Below are 17615 nucleotides of genomic sequence, written 5' to 3' on the forward strand. Positions count from 1 at the left end.
TTTTTTTTGTTCAGGATTTTATTAAACATCTTTATAAGCTAACATCCAACCTCTAGATGCAGCTGACAAGACCCTGTTAATGCTGTAGGCACTGGCTGGGGCATGGTAGGTGGCTCTGGTTTCCCACCCATCTACTCTGAGATGGGAGTCGTGGGCAAGATTTCATCTTTAGATTCCACAATGCTCACATGATCAGACAGAGGCTCTTTGGGACCAATCCTACCACTTGGGTGCCAGGGCAGTATGATCTTCACTTTGATGCCCAGCACACCCTGTCTGAGGAGCACATGGCAGTGTCACATGGCTCTGAGGAGCACAGCAGTGTCAACATAGTAGTTAACAGAGTCTCCACTGTGAATCATCATTCCATCCACAAACTTCATGGACTTGGCCCTCTGTGAGTTACCGACCAGAACAGAAATCATTATTTTAGCCACCAGAACACAGAATGTCCTTGGGGAGAAGGGGTTTCGAATCCGAGAGTTGACCACAATTGTCCAGAAGCGGTTTGGCTTCCCAGAAGGCATCGTAGAGCTTTCTATAGAAAAAGTAGCCACAAGAGGTCTGTGTGCCATTGCTCAGGCAGGGTCTCTAAGCTACAAACTCTTAGGTGGGCTTGAGGATCGAAGGGCCTGCTATGGTGTGCTCGGGTCCATTATGGAGAGTGGGGCAAGGTCTGCGAGGTTGTGGTGTAGCTTCCTTTTCTCTACAGGATATATGTGTCTCCAACAATAGCAATGACATCGTTGCTGCTAAAGCTGTACAATTCCCAGTCTGCATTTCACTCACCTTAAAACTTTTAAATTCTTTTAAGAACTTGGAGTTTATAATCACATAGACTGTTTTCTTCGCCTTTCTTTCACACAGAGGAGATTTGAAGTCATACAATTGACACTATAAATGATTTACTATTAAATTGAGATAGGAAACATCAAGTTATACAACACGAATTTGCCTAAAGGAGCACGGACTCCAAAATGCCTGGGAGATGACAAGTCTTCCAGCCCGGCACTGGCAACTGGGAGGGAAAGAGTAAATGCAGGGCCTCAGCTGAAGTCTCCCGCTGCCTAGAAAGTTCCTGTTACTGTGTATTCACTAAGAATGACCTCCAATTAGGGGCCACTATTATCACAAACAGAGACAATTCTGACTTCAAATCTCCATTCAGGCCCATTCAAATATCCTTGAAGGGGTATCTCAAGGGAGCAGTACGAGGTTACAACCACCATTAAGTCCCAGTCTGCCATTAAATCCCCTTGCCCTTATCAGGAAAGATAAGAAGTGGGCAAGATAAATCTATGTAACAAGTATTCAAAAAGAATAACAGGAATGCCTAATAGAACATCCTCTTGTCATCCTCATTAATTCTATATGCAGTTTAGGAGGGAAGTCACTTAATGTTTTACCATGGTAGTTTTTCTGTTAAACTGAACAGAGATAAATAGTATTGGTTCTTTCATTCAGGAAATACTTTAGGGACCATATAGTTTTATAACCATTTCAAGATGTATTCTAAACTTTTTATAGCCACTTTCTACTTTACAGATGTTCAAGGCTGAAGGGAATCCAGAGGTCATCACCCTGCCTGAAGGTAAAGTCGACTCAAGTCCTCCAAGTGTTTTAAAACAAAAAGGAGAGATAGAGGAAGATTTAGCAATCCTCTCTTCTGTGGCAGTGCCCTCATCATTCTAGCCACAAAGTTCCATGGAGCTTTAAAGCCTAAAATAGTAATCTTTAAATTCTGAGAACATCCCTCAATAGAAAAAGATGGTCTCAAGTTGTCAATAGGCTCAGTAGGGCTCATAACAGTTCTATTGTTTGAGCATTTGTGTGTCTTTGATATTCTTAAGAACAAAATTTTGTACCCAACATTTACCCTTTAACAAAAATAAAGAACAAAAAGACCCAATTGCTTAGCAATAAAAAAGACAAAGACTTAAAACTGCAAAGTTCATTGTACTGAGGCAAAGAAGCCATGATATGGATGCTGTCTAAAGGAATGCTTGACTGTGGCAACAGAGTGAGAAAAGAACTGTTCCCCATTAGCTTGAACAGCAGGGTTTGTTATCATTTAAGTACACGCTCTAATACACTTAGTGTTTTGTGCTACATTTAACAAGATTAAGTGAACACACACTGCTTCAACTCAAATCTTCATCGGAAATCAGAGGCAAGCCTCATTTCTTGCCAAAACATCCTCTCGTGGCTCATTCTTAGAGAAAATTTCATATAAGTAAATCTGTTTACCCAGGTGTGCCATTGATCGGGGGAAAGATTTTCCTTTTAGGTAACTCTTTTGTTTACTAAACTTTAAAACTCTGTCTGGAACACCCTTAAAAACAGAGCTATCAAAGAAGTGCTGTTAAGCACTATGGCTTGCAAAGGAATGAAAATGACAGTGTGAATCCAGCAAAGCATTACAAAAAAATGAGACATATTAGTGTTGACAGTTCCTACATGGTTTTATTGGAGTAGATAAGTATGGTTGGACAAGTGGCAGGTACTAGGAAGCATCTGCCCCAAAGAACTGATGTTTCACAGCCCCAGCAGCTCCTTTACCTCTTGCATGGAAATAACTGAACTACATGAAAACTCCACACAACATGTGATCACTACTAAGGATGATCTTATTGAAAATGCTACCTTTCTCTCCCATCCTAGGTATGAGATGCCTTGCAAAGTCTGTCGCTATTTCCTCATAAATTACTTCTTGAATTTATATGGAGAGTAAAAACATGTTTGTTTGAATCTGGACACATCTGTTTTATATAAGACACCTTTACATTTTATTTTTCTATTTCAAGTACCAGAGATATTTAGAGCTTATATTTCCTAACTTCTCGTACACTCATGTAAAAATAAAATATGACCATATATATACAAAATGAAAGTGTGATTTGGGACCAGGGAGATAACTTAGTCAGTTAAGCACTTACCTACAAACATGAGGATCTGAGTTCAACTGTCAGCACAAGTTAAGAATAAACATACCGCCAGGCCATGGTGGGGCATACCTTTAATCCCAGCACTTGGGAGGCAGAGGCAGGTGGATTTCTGAGTTCGAGGCCAGCCTGGTCTACAGAGTAAGTCCCAGGACAGCCAGAGCTATACAGAGAAACCCTGTCTTGAAAAAACCCAAAATAAAATAAAATAAAATACACATACCTATTAGTACTTGGTTGTAATTCAAGCACTGAGTAATCAGAGGAAGGTAGATCCTTAAGTGATTTGTTCTCCTTCCTAGCCTACTTGGTGATATCCAAGTTAATAAAAGATTTTGTCTTAAGAAACAAGATGGATGCTTATACAGGCATGATATCCAAGGTTAACACATGCCTCCATATATATGCATACCTCTGCATGCACAGCTCTGCATCCATACCTGTAAACACACACACATATACGCACTGCTTCTTCTATATTACGTTTGTCTCTTAAGCACTTTAAAAATCTGTGCTTATTTGAGTATTACACACTTTAAGAGTCTCGTTATATTTTCAACTGATTATGGTTTTCTGGAAAGAATTCAAATCTTCTCTATCCATTTATTAATTATCAACAATCAGTGACATATGCTGATGAAGGTTCTATGCCCCAGTGTAGGGGAATGCCAGGGCCAGAAAGTGGGAGAGGGTGGGTTGGTGAGCAGGGGGAGGGGGAAGGGAACAAACAGGGTTTTTTTTGTTTTTTGTTTTTTCTTTTGTTTGGAAGGGAAGCTGGGAAAGGAGATATGATATGACATGTAAATTAAGAAAATAGCTAATAAAAAATAAAGATGTTAAAAAAAACTCAGTGACATGATTTTACTGGATAATGGTATTCCTCTTGTCCTTGACAGAATAATTGTCTCAAATATTTTTATGCCTAATTGAAGTGGAAATTATTGGTTTCTTTTAAAACTTGGTTGTATCACATGATGTTTTCTAGTAACTGTCTTATGACGGGACATGTGATGTTTTGTTGAAAACAGACACATGAGAGGGTGCATGATATTTAGAAAGAATATACATAGAATCCCATAGACAGTGAAGGTTCCTCTTGCATTGCAGATGGCCTGTAATGCTTCAATGGTCTTCACTAGTCTGGTCTTCATTGGTCTTCTCTTATCACTTATCACTGGTCTTCTTTTTCACTTCAGAAAGAGAAACATGCCAAAGAATTTCTCATGGTATTCTTTCTGTCTGATTCTGGCTGTTTCCACTGACTTGTGCTGAATCAGCAGAGCCTTGTGGTTTCTGCTGGATCATGCCACTGCTCCTGATTCATGTTTGATGTTTGCTGTTGGACTGGAGTGCTGATATTCTGACAATGAAAAGTGGAATCACCCTAGAGAACTACTTCTAAACACTTCTACAACTTTCTTTTCCTATTAACCTTTCTCTCCTATCTCTGGTTGGTAGGTTAAAAGGGAGGTTGATAGATTTAAGAATCCTAAATGAAATATGTTGAAAAAGAATCTAAGCCTACACCTAATGCTCTAGCTTGTAAATGTCTAATATGATAAGGTGATTTTTGCAACTCATATTCAGGATATGTACTTTGCAACAGAGAGACAATGTAGCATTATATGAGTGTGTCTATATAACTATGCAAATCTTTAACTGAAGGTCATTTTTCCTCTCTCCCACACTTGGTTCTCAAGGAACAGGAACACAAGAGAGGGAGAGAAAGGCAATGTGAGATGTCCAGTGACCATCTTGAGGTATTCAGGGAATGAGGGAAACTCTTTTGTTCTGGAGAAAACTCAGATTCTTTTCCAAGTCTGAAGAACAAAACAGAAACTCATAACTCTGGTCTTAAGCCATTAGATAGAAGTCCCACTTCTGATGTCCAGGACTGGATCCACATAATCTTTCATAATTTAAACCACCATATAGAATTCATATGGCAGCAATATAAAATCAATATATAGCCTTAATAACTTCCTAGGTTTTCTTCCATTGCTCTCTATCAGGAAACACTTAGAAGGTTTTCCCCTGCTTTACTTCTCTATATATTATAGATTTTAAGGGACTCTTCGAACCATGACTTCTGTAATTCCTCACTGTGTGCTTATTGTTAGATGACTGGATCCCAAACTGTGAGTTACATCTGGTCATGCTGAGACTTCTCCATTCATGTTCTATTCAGCTTCACCAGCCTTCCCAAATCAGATTTGTCAAATCCTTTAATGGCCTTCCATCATTTTTTTCTGAGCTACACCTTTTAGAGCTTAATATTTTATTATATATTTTTGTGAGATTTCACAAATTCTTTAAGGGCTAAAAAATAAATAAAAATTAGATCTTGCTGAATAGATTCTTTTAGGGAAGATTCTTTTAGGTCTGTCCAAAATCCATCATATTATAAGAAGTGACAAAGGGTGGGGAGGTGATTTACCATTCTGCAAGAATGGTCAGTAACACCCTCCTTTCATTTTCGTAAACAGCATTTTGTAAATTTCTTTCAAGTGAAGCATTTTATCTCAGGGACATCATTTACAATGGCAGCATCGTTTCATAACATGGGAGAATGTTTTCCTTTTGATATACAAGATTTCAAAAGAGGGTGAGCCAATGTTCCATTTCTTTTTGTTACACACAGCTTCAGAGGCCAGACAACTCAAATTGGAAGGATGTGTAAACCAATAGCAGATACTGTCTCTTGGCATCACCCAACAATGCTCAACAGAATACTCCCTCATCTGAACATAGAAACAGAGCTTTAAACTTATTTCCAAGGCCTTCACACTAGCCAGTAAAAATTATGTACAAATATGTCTGCTACACAACAGTGATTTGTAAAAATAATTATTAAGGTATCAAAAATATAGAGTCCCTTTTGTAGCATTGCAATTCAGAATTTTTATAAATAATAACAGCACATAATGACATAAACACATTCAGAAATCACTGGAGTGGTTCAGATATCTGTGAAGAAGCCTTGCTCTTTAGCATGTTCACAACTGGGAAATCAGAAATCATCTCAGCTTTGCTGAAGTGATTGTCAAAAAGTGACACACTTCAATAGGAAATACAACTTGTACACTCCAAAATATCAGCAGGGACAGTAGTAGAGCCCTACAACCCAACACTTTCAGCAGACCTAGCTTTGTATCACAATTAGTGTGATTCTGCACCTGTTATTTTGAGTGTCTTGAATGTTCCAAGGAGAGGGTTTCTAAATACCCTATCCCCAACAATAACTAACCATAAAAAATTAAGACAACAGTTCTTATCTATTATTCATACAAATATCTACTTCCAAGGCTGTCCTTGAGTGACCTCTAATAAACTGTATCTTTAAAGCAGTCTCTTCATCCACTAAATTATAATTTTGGTTTATTGTGTCTGCCTTGTTTGAACCTAAATGTGGTTAACTTTATTCATATATAAGTATAGTAATGTCTGTACTTAATATATAAACATAATTGTACTTAATATCTGCTTTTACTTTTTTTTGAAACACTAGAACTTTGGTAGCTTTGTGACAGAATTGCATCAGTGACTCTGCAACAGTTTACAATTATTTTGTCATGATCTGAGGGGAATCAAGCACAGTCTGTGTAAGACCACTTAGGATAAAATCCATGCTTAACTTATGTGTTTGCCCTTATCTTTTCTGCCCTTCATTTTTTCTTGTCACTTAGCTGTAATCAGTCTTTGCTATGGGTTTGCTTGAGATCTAAGTTCTTCAATAGCATTTTAGACATTCAATCAAAACATAATACTAGGGCCCCATTTTAATTACTTTTCTATTACTTTAATATGACACCATCATCAAGGCCACTTATAGATCAAGAATTTATTTGGTAGTTACACTTTACAGGATCAGAGACCATGATCATCATGTCAGAGAGCATGACAACAGGCAAGCATTCATGGTGCTTATGCAGAATTTGAGAGTTTACATCTTGGTCCATAAGCATGAGGCTGAAGGAGCTAACTGGGAATAGTGTGGGTAATGAAAAACTCAAAGTCCACCTCAAGTGAGGGATCTCCTACAAGACCAAACCTCCTAAGCCTTCTCAAACAGTTCTACCAATTGGGGACCAAATATCAAAACAAAAATGGCTATGGGGCCATTCTCATTCAAACAACAATGACTAAGAAATGAGAATATTTTCTGGTGTTTCTTCTAAAATATATCTTAAGTGATTTCTTAATTCATTATTTCATTTGCATTCCAAAATTTGCTCCCCTCCATACCCTCCCCCAGAGTTCTTCACCTTATCCCCCTTTCCCTTTACCTGTGAGAAGGAATTCTCCCCAACCTACCAGTCAGTGATTTTTAAATTTCAAATTTATCAGTTGTTTTAGTGGAAAGGTGATATACAAATGATTTATACTCAAGTGATCTAGACATAAAAAGTTAAGACTTGGCAATACACTGGCCTAGGTCAACTACTAAGCTCTATCCATTCATAAGTAGAATCAAACTGACCTTCCTACAAATTGCAGGAATATGCTGAATGGATTCCATCATAAAGGTTAGCAAATCTACAAGCCTTTTCCTAATAGCTTCAGTTCCATTATTCTGCTCGCGTGCTACATTCTTCACCATGAAAATTACTTTGGCACATGGACTTGATAGAGTGGAATGTCATTCTGGACATATTCATCCAGTGAATTGTCATAATATCTCTCTTACATAAACTCAGTTCAGTTCTAAATATAGAATTATGTCTGTGGAAGCAGCAGCTATGTATAACAACATTGTTACTTAGTTGGTATTTGTTACATTCTCTGTACTCTCTTGCTCTTTGTCTCTATCTTTTTTAACCCATGTTGTAATAAAACCATACGTTATTACATCCCATATTATAATCAGAAGTCAATTTCAAGGCCTTGCACGTATCCGACAAGTTCTGTACCACTGAGTTACAGTTTCGGTCTTTGGTTTCTTCAAACAGCATCTCATAATGTATCTTGGGCTTTCCCTGCACTTGTAGCCCAGAGTTGGCTCAGATTTGTTATAATTTAGCCACTGCTTCTAGAGTACAGAGATTTATTCATTACCTAGGTCTATTAGCGTTAAATTCTAGGAAATGTACAGTGTCTTTCAACTGGCGTATAATTATCAGGACACATTTTAATACAAAAATGGGCATGTGACTTTTAAAGATATTAATACTGAAATGAAACCATCTGGGAACTGCCCACATAACATGAAATTTAATGCATGTTTCTCATCCTGTAGTGTGCAGCAGCAAATTGCCTGCTCTTTGTTTTGGTGCTAAAAATGCCAGAAAACATTTTGCTCATCATTTGAACAGAGACCTTGGTCATCAATATACACAAATGCGAGCTCCATTACCCTTGCCAAAGTCAAAGAAAATACAGCTATGGAAATCATGCTTTCAATTTTCAATGACAAATCCATTCCCAGAGGTCAAGAATTTGTTTTACTTTGTTGTGTGTTTTCCTAGAATGTGGCATCAAATCAACGATTTTATAACTATCTGAAAATTTTCTTTTAAGTTCAGAAGACCAAGAGTAACAAAAATGATTTCCAAGTTATGACCTTAGCCCTGGACAACTGAATCATGGCTGTAACAACCATACCTCATTTTATCAGGAAGCAAAAGATATTGATGACTGTCACGGAACAATGAACTTCTACAGTTGGGACTATAAATGACTCCTGTTTTTAAGTACTTTCTCTACTTTTTAAGGAATAACAGTATCATTCAACAGCAATTAATAAATGAAGAAGCCAATGATTCTTTAAAATATGTCACCGAGTGAAGAAACATTGGCTAAGATATCTAAGATTACCCAGGTTAAAAGGCTATATACAAATTCAAAAGTAAGTATTTCTTCCAGAAAATATGAGCTTTCACACACATACATGTGAATGCCCACCCATACACCACATGCATACATGCACACATACACATCTTTAGAACTAGCCTACTCTTCAGGCAAAGAATGTAAATCAACTTTCTTCAGACATATGATGAGTTATTAAGAATTCCATGTTTTCAACCAGGCAAGATAATTTTCTAAAAGGTGGCCCCAAAGTAGAGTTGAATCAGGACTGTGTTAGTATAAATTAATATCATGTCACTTGTTGAGGGGAAAGATTTATGTGTTCTTCTAAAGGCTAGAGACTAAGTAAATCATTGTGTAAGATATTTTTCTCACTGTCTCTTTTTATTTTTATTTATTTCACTTATTTATTTATTTATTTTGTTTTTGCTTATTTGTTTATTTGTTTTCTGAGACAGGGTTTCTCTAAGTAGCCCTGGCTGTTCTGGAACTCACTCTGTAGACCAGGCTGGCCTCAAACTCAAGAAATCCACCTGCCTCTGCCTCCCAAGTGCTGGGATTAAAGGCGTGTGCCACCACTGTCCTGCTTCCCTGTCTCTTCTTAAAGACACATGCTAAAGAGATCTTTGTAATGAAGGTCACATTCTCTGTCATGTACAACTAATTAAATGCACATCACAAGACCTGGTTAAAGGCAATCACACCAGTATTGCTAATCTGCATTGTCTCTAGTTTAAAATACTTTAAGAACACAGGACTTTAAAATGATCATATTAATCTTTGTGCTTTTGAAACTATCTACACATTTTCTCTAAGGGGAATTTGTAAACAGGTTTATTTTTTGAAGTAACATGGCAATTTGTGTGATAACGTAGAAAAAATGCATTATGTAATCCTGTAAGTGTAGAAGCCACTCAATGATGAATGAGGTTGTTTGCAGATTGGTTTCTCCTATTTATTTTGACTTACTACGCTGACATACTACTTCCTGAGAATTTTTAGCCTTTTAACTGTATGGAGGAATGACTGGAAATAAAAGAAAATATTAACGTTCATGGGGCTGGAGAAATGACTCAGCTATTAAGAGCATTTGTTGATCTTCCTGAGAACCTGGGTTTAGCTTCCAGCACACACAAACACCACATACACACCCTCATACTCACACACACACACACACACACACACACACACACACACACACACACACATACTCACAGTGGCTCACAACCATTTGTAACTCGATTTTCAGGGAGTTCATAGCCTTTTTTGTAGGGCAGTGTTCAGGCAACCTGGGCCCAGTGGAATAATAGGTCTGGAACCCCGAAGCCCCAGTGGGAGATAGTTTCTGCCTGGAAGGGATGGAAGGTGTTCAACCATAACTCCTGGGACCCTGGCTCCTGTTTCAGTCACAACCTCTCACACACCCCCCCCCCGGCAGGAGATGTGTGTTTTGTCACATACACAGTGCCCCAAGCTCCCAGCATTCTAGCTGGACCCTAACCCCAGTCATCTGACCACAGCCAGGCATGCCCTGCTCCACAGAGTGATAGCTCAAAATCACACAATATAAGGGGCAGCTTGCCCTTCCCTTCTCTCTTGTTTCCTTTCTTCCTCTCCTGCTTTGCCCTCTCTTGATCTCTTGCTTTCTTCTTCTCCTTTCTATCTCTCTCCCCCTCTCCTCTTCTTCTCCTTTCTCTCTCTCTCTCTCTCTCTCTCTCTCTCTCTCTCTCTCTCTCTCTCTCTCTCTCTCCATGGTTATGGCCGCATCCTTTTCTCTTTCCTATAATAAAATATCTCACAAATATACATTGCCTCCTTTTAACTAACGTGTCCTGCAGCCACAGGTATCAACAGGAGAGACCACGGGCCCACATTCCTTTTGATGTCTCTTGGCACCAGTCATGTAATCAGTACACATAAATATATATGCTTGCAAAAAGAACTACATATAAAATAGAGTAAATAAATCTAAAGATAATAGAAAAATATCTATTTCTTTACTATATGAACTTGTAAAAATGAATAATAAAATTTCAATTTTTGCTGTATACTAATAAAATTACATGAGATAAATAACAGCTTTGTCCAACCTTCTAGTCCATAAAGATGCAGTGGTATGATTTAAGGATAATTTGTTCAACTACTTTTATGGAAGTAATAACTCACAGTTTATTTAAAAGAAGACTTAAATGTACAACAAGAAACAGTGGTCATTTTAGTGGTATATGTTTGTAATTGGAATAATGTGGTATCTGTAAGAGCCTCACTTTACCCTTGATGAGCTATACCACTCCTGGGCATATACCCAGAAGATGCTCCAATATGTAATAAGGAGACATGCTCCACTATGTTTATAGCAGCCTTATTTATAATAGCCAGAAGCTGGAAAGAACCTAGATGTCCTTCAACAGAGGATGATTACAGAAAATGCGGTACATTTACACAATGGAGTACTACTCAGCTATTAAAAACAAGGAATTCATGAAATTCTTAGGGAAATGGATGAATCTGGAGAATATCATCCTGAGTGAGGTAACCCAATCACAAAAGAACACACATGGTATGTACTCACTGATTAATGGATATTAGCCCAGAAGCTCGGAATACACAAGAAAAATCCACGAACCACAAGAAACCCAAAAAGAAGGAAAACCAAAGTATGGATACTTTGATCCTTCTTAGAAGAGGGAACAAAATATCCATGAAAGGAGTTGCAGAGACAAAGTATGGAGAAGAGACTGAAGAAAGGACAATCATGAGACTGCTCCACCTGAGAATCCTTTCCATTTCTAATCACCAAACCCAAACACTATTGTGGATGCCAGCAAGTGCTGACAGGAGCCTGATATAGCTGTCTCTTGAGAGTCTCTGCCAGTGTCCGACTAATACTGAAGTAGAGCCTCACAGTTGTCTATTGGACTGAGCACAGGGTCCCCAATGAAGGAGCTAGAGAAAGGACCCAAGGAGCTGAGGGGTTTGCAGCCCCTTAGAAGGAACAACAATATGAACTAACTAGTACCCTCAGAGCTCCCAGGAACTAAACCACCAACCAAAGAGTACACATGGTGGGACTAATGGCCCCAGCTATATATGTAACAGAGGATGGCCTAGTTGGTCATCAATGGGAGGAAAGGCCCTTGGTCCTGTGAAGGTTCTATGCCCCAGTGTAGGGAAATATCAGGACCAGGAATCGGGAGAGTGTGAATTGGTGAGCAAGGGGATGGGGGAGAGAATAGGGGATTTTTGAAGGGGAAACTGGGAAAGGGGATATCATTTGAAATGTAATAAAAGAAAATATCTAGTAAAAAAATGGATCTTCTACATGCTGACCTCCAATTGAAGTTCTTTTATGGACTGGATGGTTTTAGTACCTTTTCCAAAGATCAAGTGACAATATGTGGGTTCATTTATGGGTCTTCAATTCTATTCCATTGTTCTTCTAGCCTGTCTCTGTACCAAAACCATGTGGTTTTTATCACTATTGCTCTGTAATCCAGCTCGAAAATTCAAATTTGTTTGATGGGTAGTGGCATTGTTTAAAATTAAGAATAAATAACTCTGGGTCTTTGCATTATTTTTTCTTCAATAATTGAATGTTTTCAGTGAGTTTTTGCCTTAAATATTTTTACAGTTTAAACACCATAACTTGAGATGAAAATTACTTAGTTTAAATGTATAAATAATTTTGTAATGGTATAAAACATAAAATGATTTATTCACTACAGTATACACTTAAAATGAATAATTCTAATTTTAAATCCTTTCTGTTTAGACTGGGATATTTTGTTACAAGCGACAATTTCATGAGTTGTTTCAGATCATTAAAAATGTACAATATTAATTACTGTATTTGCATTTTGAAACATTTTTGGATTCATGCTAGAGGAGTTCTTTGTAATTTCCCTGAACTATCTTGAAATGTCTAAAACAGTCATTTCCTGGAATGTCGTCTGATACTTGTGAACATTAACACTGTGTCTCAAGAAGTTTCAAAGAGAAACAAAATTAAGGAAAAAAGATTTTTTTCAATTGACTATGATGTCCCATGGATATGGTGCCAATTAGCGAGTATGAACATTAATGTTACATGTTGATCCAGTCCCTAATTTAATCTGCAGGTTAGGCACTGCAGCCTTCACTAATGACAAACTGCCTTCCTGTAGAAACCATTGACAAGGCAAATTTAATGGCTTGTCAGGAGTACACAGAGATAGATGAAGTTATCACAAGTAACAGAAGTCCTCATGGGATCATGTACCTCAGTGGAACTCAATAATCAGCTGCAAATATCATGCTAGCTAACAAAATTAAAACATTTCCTTGAAATGAAGAAATAGTAAAGCAGTGCCACTAATTGGATACAAAAATTTCTTCAAGCTCTGAATGATGTTAATTGGCTTTTCTGGATAGTTTTCATATTTCCTAAATTAGATTTGTTTTAATTAAAATAACATTTATCTTTATCATGATGATTTTCTTATTATCTTCCTCAATATTTAACCCAGGTTTTCTTTAAGAAAGAAAGCTGTAAAGACAGATCTCATTAAGAAAATAGTGATTGTTTTCATTCATTAAATTGCTAAGGGGCAAAGCAGTAAAGAGATGGACTTATATATTTAACACAAAATAAATATTTTTAAGAAGTTATTTAAAACAGAGAAAAGGGAAATATAAAAGTATTTCATTCTGTGATTAAATTCATATCCCATTCACAATCTGAAAATATGTAGACCCAGTGGTCAAGAACATGGAAGGTTGAGAAAGAAGTTTATATACCACGACCTTGAAAACCAGCAAGGCTTACAAAATAAACAAGATCAAAATCCCTAACAGTAAGAGGCATCCCGTGAGGACAATACTCTGAATTCATTTTCTAAGGCAGGAAGAATAGAAACAGAAAATAATCATCATTCACCGACATTTCCCATGTTACTGGTTATATAAAGTAAAAGGAAATTAAAGTTGTACACAAGGAACTCAATGTTGCAAGAAAAAATTCTAGTTAGTGTTTATACCATGGCTTAACAATTACACTCCCTATTACCAGTCCATGAAAAACATACTTCTTGTAAGTATGATCAATTCAAAAAGCAATTCGAATGGCAGATTAGAGAATATCTTGTTTGTTTTAAGAAAAGGAGGAGAGAGAAGCTTTTCCATCACAGTAGGATGCTGAAAGTAATGGATGCTAGGAAGAGTTGATGGCCCTGGTTTCTGCTAGCATGAAAAAGCAGGAGACGAAAGGCTTCTCACTTGAGTAAAAGCCTAAGAACTTTGGCACTGAGCAGGTTATCCAGGCCCAGAGGGACTTACCTGCGTTTGTCAGACTGCTAAAAATTCTGGTGTCAGGCATGATGGGCTCTCATAAGGAGAAGCTGATTCCTATGACTAGCCAGCATATCAGGCTTAGGACAAAAAACAGCTCCCCAATTTGCCCAAAGCACAGGCAGGAGGCAAAGCAGGAGATTAGGTAGAAGCTGGTGACCATTATATGACACTCAAACTTAACTCAGATTTTCTATTTCTCCTTGCTGACCAGACAACCCTCCCTGTGGGAAATAAGGAAGGCTTTATTTCCCAAACCAGTGACTGATGCAATTGTAGAAATAAATGGTTCAAAATCAAACATCCATGCACTGGCCTTTTATAACTGTCATGGCAAAATGTGAGCCAACTGTATGGAGTCTCTCTTCCTTCTGCGAAAGCTCCTCCTATAATGTTATAGCATCGATTCCTACAAAGACAACCAGACACAGAAGAGGGGAAGACACAGCAAAATGCACTAGGAACTCTTCTCTGCCCATTCACTTTAAATGGTGGAAAATAAACAAGAACAATTGGGACATAGTGCAGTAAGTAAATGCCTGCCAAACAAGCCAAAAAGTTCTGTGTTTGAGCACCCTACCTCACCTGAAAAAAATCTAGGTGATTTAGTACATTTTTGTAATCCTACAATAATGAGGTAGAGCCAATAGGCTTTCTGGTGTTCATAGCAAGGCCAGCTATCTTTATCATTGAGCTCTGGATTCAGTGAGAGCCACTGATTTAAAAAGTAAGACAGAAATAACTGAAAAAAGAAAACAGAAGAGAAACTCTGATCTCTATATGTACACAAACACAGAAGTGAGGATGCTCACACAAACACATACATATAGCACACATACATAAGTATACAAAAAAGTACATCATGACTAAGAATACTTAAAGGAAATCATCATCCAGATGTGCACACCAAATGCTACATCTTGATGAAATAATGAACAAAACAATTGTATTGCACTGTGCCTGAATTGCTTACAAAGTTTGACCACAGATAAGTTATAAATTTAAAAAAAGAAGAAAAAAATAAGGGATCAAGAAACCTTGGGAAAGGCAGTATGAGTCCATTCAGCACCCTGTAAATTAAATTGACCCCCTGAATATTAAATACAAACATTTTCTTCTTAGGAAACTCTAATGTCTTGACATAAAACTGAGAACACCATCAGTTAATGTCAACGTACCTCAAAATGTCTTCATTCAAATCACCTCCTAAAGACATAGACCTATTTTTCCATTTGCTAAGATCAAAGACACAAAATCTACCTAAACAAGAGAGTGATGCAGGGGAAGCTGCATTTAAAACTCAGTTTTGATGACTACAGATTTGTTCCATTTACATCTTTTCCTAACACCTGGCATAGCTTTAGAGGCACTTTCCTTAATTTGCAAAACGTTCTGAACTAGCCAATAATAGCTAGTTTTAAATATTTTTCTAATAATAGGGATTGTAGTTTTATGGGGGCTTCCATGCATTAATGTTTAGTCCTTGGTCAATATTTGTTCCTAATAAATGCCTCTAATTTGGAATTTGAAATCCTCCAAACTTTGTATCCTTTTGTGTTTGGATATGACATTAATACATAGAGACTCATATTTGTCCTCCTGTGACCAGCTCCAGTGTACAGTGAAATTCTTGTGCAAATTTTGCTTTAGGCTATGAGAATATAGTGTGTATAATAAAAGATTTTGGATATAGACTTAGGTGCCATCTCTGCAAGAAATCCCTGTGAAAAGAAAAAGACTCCAAAATCTGAAAACTTCTAAGACAAACCTTCTTACAAATGTGTGCTCATATTTCATTTTACTAACTTCAAGAAAAATAAGTTGTCGAAGAGAGCCATCAACCTTCCCAAGATCCATAACTACTAAATAGTCAAATCAGAACAGTAATCTAGATTATGTGTGACTACTGACTCAGAAGCAATATTACTAGCTGCAGAATTCTGTAAGACGCATACCTTAGAATTCCTGGCATGAATGCTTTAAGTCATTTATCACAGGACACTATACAGCTTTCAGTGAATTGCATCTAGATAAAAATAATAACTGTTCAGATGAGTTTCCCCTGGGTTAAATAAAAGAGTGAGAGGCCATAGTACAATCCCACAGAACAACATACCCAATTGTTCATAAGACAAAAGAACCGCTTCTGTACTGTACGCAGCACATGTCCCAAATAAGCTTTTAAAGCAACACAGATGGTGTAGATTTGATCCAGAGCTCTTACATAAGCATACTAGTTTGTAAATGAAATTGTCAAACCTCAACGACAAATAGCTGTACATCTGTTTAATAATCATCCCTGTACCATTTTTAGGAGTGAACACTGTAATTATTTTCCGTGAGTACAAAGAATTTGGAAATGAATCACACAGATGCATTTTGTTGTACAGTGCGACTATTATTTCCCTCCTCCTTTCTTACTATTCAATATTTCCCTATAATGCTGAGCCTAAATTTGAACAGGCAAAGGTAAATATGAGCCAATATACTAAAAATAGTGTTCACCCAAATTAGTACTGCTAGGAAAATGATTCTACCATAAAGATGCCATTGCATTGCTGTAAATCTATACTCTCATTAAATGGTGTCCCTAGCCCTTAGTAATATAGCCACAGCTCTCCTCTTTGGGGCTGGACAATTTCATTATCACCAGCACTACTGGGACACAAATGTGGTCCAGTAAAATCACATCCCTACCCATCTTACCCTCAGCTGCTATGCTTCTTCAGATAATTTTTTGGTTATTTGTTGAGTACCTATCAATCAGGTAGATGATATGGCAGAAAAAAAATAAGACACTCTCCTTGAGCAATAGATAAGATACAGGTGACAATCGCTCTAGTATGGATAAGGAATGCAAAAAGTCTGGGCATGGGGAACAGTATATTTCTTGGCGGATAAAAATAAATGAGATCATTGGGGAGCTATAGCTAAGAATGGAATCTCAGCTTGTTAAACTTCCTTCCGGCACTGCTCTTGCAAAGGTGTTATGGAAGGCCAATGTTGGTAATCTTACAAGCATACAGAAAGGTTTCTTTACTACTAGCCTGTGGTCCAGATCTTAAAAATCACAAAGGACTCAACTGCATATTGACTAAGTATTTCCAATGGCAATTGCAAAGTATGTGAAATACACTTAAACACAGCATTTTAGCACTTTTAAGTGTAGCCTATGGATATTACTGGGCTACATTTGTTGAGAATAGTGTGTTGGGAAGATGGCTTTTTGGGTAAAAGTCTTGTTCTGCAAGTCTTGGCACCTAAGTCTGGATAGCAGGACTCATAAAAGCAAGTTGCACATGTGTAATACCAACTCACACAAACAGCTGGAATAATAGAAAAATCTGGTGAACCAGGCAACCAGAAGCAATAGCTATAGGTTAACTGAGAGACATGCTCTCAATATATAAAGGGGAGAAGAGTCGAGGGAAGGCACCTAACATCAACCTTAAGACTCTATATGGATGTGCATACACATGCCACATGTATATAGATCCATTCACAACACACACAAACATACACACACACTCTAACATATAT

General features: G+C 37.4%; 1 long non-coding RNA gene across 2 annotated transcripts in view; it reads left to right on the forward strand.

The window, feature by feature from the left end:
- LOC116086061 overlaps positions 1-17615 on the forward strand; it is a 73295-nt gene that overhangs the window by 37671 nt on the left and 18009 nt on the right. Inside the window, exon 5 of one of the 2 annotated variants that reach the window (XR_004116802.1) lies at positions 1546-1591. This is a non-coding gene — a long non-coding RNA (uncharacterized LOC116086061). Of the gene's footprint in view, positions 1-1545; positions 1910-17615 lie in introns of those variants that run through there. The other variant, XR_004116801.1, reaches the window with a different exon arrangement.

This window comes from Mastomys coucha, unplaced genomic scaffold (genome assembly GCF_008632895.1).
Source record: "Mastomys coucha isolate ucsf_1 unplaced genomic scaffold, UCSF_Mcou_1 pScaffold12, whole genome shotgun sequence".
Classification (NCBI taxonomy): domain Eukaryota; kingdom Metazoa; phylum Chordata; class Mammalia; order Rodentia; family Muridae; genus Mastomys; species Mastomys coucha.